This window comes from Mercurialis annua, linkage group LG8 (genome assembly GCF_937616625.2).
Source record: "Mercurialis annua linkage group LG8, ddMerAnnu1.2, whole genome shotgun sequence".
Taxonomy (NCBI): domain Eukaryota; kingdom Viridiplantae; phylum Streptophyta; class Magnoliopsida; order Malpighiales; family Euphorbiaceae; genus Mercurialis; species Mercurialis annua.
Genome location: NC_065577.1, coordinates 24,398,850 through 24,404,122, shown reverse-complemented (window position 1 = coordinate 24,404,122; position 5,273 = coordinate 24,398,850). Strand labels below are relative to the sequence as shown.

At 32.4% G+C, this 5,273-nt stretch overlaps 1 long non-coding RNA gene across 1 annotated transcript; it reads left to right on the top strand.

The window, feature by feature from the left end:
- The first annotated feature begins 1,255 nt into the window (after nt 1-1,255).
- Nucleotides 1,256-1,953, top strand: LOC126659997 (uncharacterized). The gene is made up of 2 exons (XR_007635178.2): nt 1,256-1,328; nt 1,732-1,953. It is a non-coding gene; the product is annotated as an uncharacterized LOC126659997 (long non-coding RNA).
- Nucleotides 1,954-5,273: the final 3,320 nt, after the last annotated feature.

The following is a 5,273-nucleotide window of genomic DNA, read 5'->3' as shown; positions in this document are numbered from 1 at the left end:
TGATTTCTGGGTTTTATTGTTCTTAGTCTAATCAAGAGGTATGTGGTTCTAATCCCTTCTTATATGGTGTAGAGATTGCTAAACTGTTATATGAATCTATACTTGAGTGTTTTGGCTTTATATTTTCTGTTTTGCTTTGATTTGAAATTCTGGAAATAATCTATGTGTATTGGTTTTGACTTATTGAAGTTGGCTATACATTGGATGATTGGAATACTTGTTTGATTAAAGGTTTATATGGAGTTGCTGTCGTTCCTGATTTATAATTCTGTTTTAAGCCTTTATTAAAAATCTGGAAATTTCAAAGTAAATGAATCATAGGTTGTTAGATGTTTAACAATACATTGGGTGATTGGAGGAATCGTTTAAATGAAATAATGTATCACTTGGGTTAAGTTGTGGAATTGAATTCTGTTTTGAACTTTAAACTAAAAGCTGAAAATGTTATTTTGAAGGTTAAAAGATTGTTAATGGGAAATTCCTACTTTGGGTGATTGGATATAATTGACTAAGGCTAGATTATATGTTAAAGGTTGTTTTAATTGGAGTAAAACGTTGTTTTAAGAATATTTACATATGACTGGAAATCATTTGAGTATATAAAGGATGTTTGTTTACCTTGGGTTATTTGGATAACAAATTGTTGTTATGGCATTTAAGGTAGAATTATTTTACAATGGTTTTAAAGGCTATCTAAGTGTGCAGTTCAGATCTGAGTTTATCATTTCAATGTGTTTTGGATTCATGTTTATTTACACTTAATGTGTTTTAATTGAGAAATATGAACTCCGGGTGGAATTGTCAAGTGTTGACAGTCTATTGGTTATTGTTGCTATTTGTGGTATTGGTTTGAATTTTGGTTAAGCTTATAGTGAGTTCCTTGTTTTCAAATACATTGGTTTCATTTTAAAGGATTTAACTTTGGATTTTACTCTGGTTGGGTCGGGTTAGACTTGTGTCGCCCGACATGTTGTGTTAAGCATATAGTTGATATATGGCTAACACACTACTCTGGGATATGTTGGATTTCGAAAAGGTGTTGCTGAATTATATTACTCTGGATTGTTTTTTGAAAACGAGAACTCACCTAAACTTAACTAGTTATTGTATTGGTTGGATATGTATGTACTTTGGCTTTGGGATTACTGTGTTTCGAATGTTGATCTTTGGTTGTGTTAAGATGCTAGTCCTATATGGTGTCTAGTAATCTTAGAGTTAGGGGTTGTTCAGATTTTAACATATACATTGTTTTAGACCCGTCGACTACTCGTGCTTCGGAGTCTACGCAGGGTTAGCTGTTTGCCAAGATTTACGTGGATAAGCAAGCAGTGAGTTTATAGTGCTATTTACCGCTTTATTAAGTACCACAATTTATTTTTAATATTATAAATGCTTTTGAACTGTTTTAAGCGATTATGGATCTGGATTGAAACGAGCTACTCGATAGGCTTGTATCGAGACTGTGTGCACCGGTAAGTACTCTGGAAAACGGCAGACTAAAGTCTTGCTTACGCTGGTATATATATATGACGAGGATTTGTTCCCGTCCAATCTGGGTGTATCGGTATGCTATGTCATACTTACGCTGGGATTATTTCAATACTGTTTTCCATAATCATACTATATTAGTATAAACTGTTTTGATTTAAGGGTTTTAAACTTAATAAATGTAAATAGTATTGCGGACTCATCTCAGTATATCTGACCCCGTTGTTTTCCCAAATTTTCCAGGTTTATGATTTGAAAGCTGGTCCACTCCGATTCTTTTGATTCTTCGGAGGTTTTTATGTTATTTAACTAGTTACTGTTTTCGAACTCTTAGACCGCAGTAGAACTAGTTTATTTATTACATCTGATATTACACTTTGGAATTGTCGATATATTCGATTATTTATATTTGGCATGATTACTCCGGATTACGATATTGTTATATATAAGGCATGTTGTTGAACATTTAAGATATTTAAGTTATTTATATTTGAACTGTATTATAAATTGCTAGACCTAGGTTGGAGTCTCGGTTGCCCCCGAGCAGTTTTCTGCAGGTTTAAATGTTTATTTGATTTCTGCGAGGCTTGCTACGGGTTTTGGTACAACCATACCCATACCCTAGCGCCGGTCACGGTTCATGAAATTGGGTCGTGACAAAAAGTTTCACCTTTTTAGTGATTTAAGCCAAACGTTTCCAAACGGTACAAAACAAATCCAAACCACCTTTTTAGCGATTTGAGCCAAACGTTTACAAACGTTACGAAACAAAACCAAACGTTTAAAACGTTACAAAACAAATCCAAATATTTCACATTTTTAGCTATTTAAGCCAAACGTTTACAAACATTACGAAACAAATCAAAGCGTTTCACCTTTTTAGCGATTTAAGCCAAATGTTTAGAAAGGATACGAAACAAATCTAAACGTTTCACCTTTTAAGAGATTTAAGCCAAACGTTTACAAACGATACGAAACAAACCAAACGTTTCACCTTTTTAGCGATTTAAGCCAAACGTTTACAAAGGTTATGAAATAAATCGAAATGTTTCACGTTTTTAGCAATTTGAGCCAAATGTTTACAAACGTTACGAAACAAATCCAAAGATTTCACCTTTTTAGCAATTTAAGCAAACCGTTTGTAAATGTTACGAAAAAAATCCGAACATTTCACCTTTTTAGAAATTTATGGCAAACGTTTACAAACGTTACGAAACAAATCCAAACGTTTCCCCTTTTTAGTGATTTAAGCCAAATGTTTACAAACGGTACGAAAAAAATCCATATGTTGAACCTTTTTAGCGATTTAAGCCAAACGTTTATAAACTATAAAAATAATCCAAATGTATCACCTTTCTAGCAAATTAAGCCAAACGTTTACAAACGTTAGAAAACAAATCCAAGCATTTCTCCTCTTAGCAATTTAAGTCAAACATATACAAACGTTACGAAACAAATCAAAACGTTTCATCTTTTTTGCGATTTAAGCCAAACGTTTACAAACGATACGAAACAAATCCAAACGTTTCCCCTTTTTTGCGATTTAAGCCAAACGTTTACAAACGATACGAAACAAATGCAAACGTTTGGATTTGTTTTCGTAACGTTTATAAACGATTGGATTAAATCGCTAACAAGGGGAAACGTTTGGATTTGTTTTGTAACGTTTTAAACGTTTAGCTTAAATCGCTAAAATGGGGAAACATTTGGATTCGTTTTCGTAACTTTTGTAAACGATTGGCTTAAATCGCTAAAAAGGTGAAACGTTTGGATTTGTTTTGTGACGTTTGTAAACATTTGGCTTTAATCTCTAATAAGGTGAAATGTTTAGATTTGTTTCGTAACGTTTGCAAACGTTTGGCTTCAATCACTAAAAAGGGAAAACGTTTGGATTTGTTTTATAACATTTGTAAAAGTTTAGCATAAATCTCTAAAAAGGGGAAATTTGTTTTGTAATATTTATAAACGCTTGGGTTAAATTGCTAAAAATGGGAAATGTTTGGATTTGTTTCGTAACGTTTTTAAACGTTTGGCTTAAATCGCTAAAGAGGTGAAACGTTTGGATTTGTTTTGTAACGTTTGTAAACGTTGGGCTTAAATCACTAAAAAGGTTCAACGTTTGGATTTGTTTTGTAACGTTTTTAAACGTTTGGCTTAAATCGCTAAAAAGGTAAAACGTTTGGATTTGTTTCGTAACGTTAGTATACTTTTAGCTTATATTGCTAAAAAGGTGAAACGTTTGGATTTGTTTCTAAACGTCTGTAAACGTTTGTCTTAAATTGCCAAAAAGGTGAAACGCTTGGATTTGTTTTGTAACGTTTGTAAACATTTTGCTTAAATTGCTAAAAAGGTGAAACATTTAGATTTGTTTCATAACCTTCGCAAATGTCTGGCTTAAATCGCTAAAAACGTGAAACGTTTGGATTTATTTCGTAGGGTTTGTAAACATTTGGCTTCAATCGCTAAAAAGGTGAAACGATTGGATTTGTTTGGTAACGTTTGTAAATATTTGGCTTAAATTGCTAAAAAGGTAATACGCTTGGATTTGTTTCGTAACGTTTGTAACGTTTGGCTTAAATTACTAAAAAGGTGAAACACTTGGATTTGTATTGTAATGTTTGTAAACGTTTGGCTTAAATTGATAAAAAGGTGAAACTCATGGTTTTGTTTCGTAACATTTGTAAACGTTTGACTTAAATCTCTAAAAATGTGAAACGTTTGAATTTGTTTCGTAACGTTTTAAACGTTTGGTTTTGTTTTGTAACGTTTTCAAACGTTTGGCTTAAATCGCTAAAAGGGGAAACATTTGGATTTTTTTCGTAACGTTTGTAAACGGTTGGCTTAAATCACCAAAAATGTGAAACATTTGAATTTGTTTCTTAACGTTTTAAACGTTTGGTTTTGTTTCATAACGTTTGGCTTAAATTGCTAAAAAAGTGAAACGTTTGGATTTGTTTCGTAACATTTGTAAACGTTTTTCTTAATTAATTAAAAAGGTTGGATTTGTATCATAACGTTTGTAAACAATTGGCTTAAATCGCTAAAAAGGTGAAATGTTTGGATTTGTTTCGTAACGTTTGCAAACGTTAGCCTTAAATCGCTAAATAGGTGAAATGTTTGGATTTGTTTCGAAACGTTTGTAAACGTTTGGCTTAAATCGCTAAAGAGGGGAAACATTTGGATTTGTTCCGTAGCGTTTGTAAACGTTTGGCTTAAATCGCTAAAAATGTGAAACGTTTGGATTTGTTTCTTAGAGTTTGTAAACGTTTGGCTTAAATCGCTAAAAAGGTGAAACGTTTGGATTTGTTTCATACTGTTTGTAAACGTTTGGCTTAAATCGCTAAAAAGGTGAATCATTTGGATTTGATTCGTAATGTTTGTAAACGTTTGGCTTAAATTGATAAAAAGGTCAAACACTTGGTTTTGTTTCGTAACGATTGTATACGTTTGGCTTAAATTTCTAAATATGGGAAACATTTAGATTTATTTTGTCACTTTTGTAAACGTTTGGCTTCAATCGCTAATAATGTGAAACGTTTGGATATGTTTCGAAACGTTTGTAAACATTTCGCTTACATCGCTAAAAAGGTGAAACGTTGATTTGTTTTGTAACGTTTGTAAATGTTTGGTTTAAATAGCTAAAAAGTGAAAACGTTTGGATTTGTTTCGTAGCGTTTGTAAACGTTTGGCATCAATCGATAAAAAGGTGAAACGATTGGATTTGTTTCGTAACGTTTGTAAACATTTGGCTTAAATTGTTAAAATGGTGAAACGCTTGCATTTGT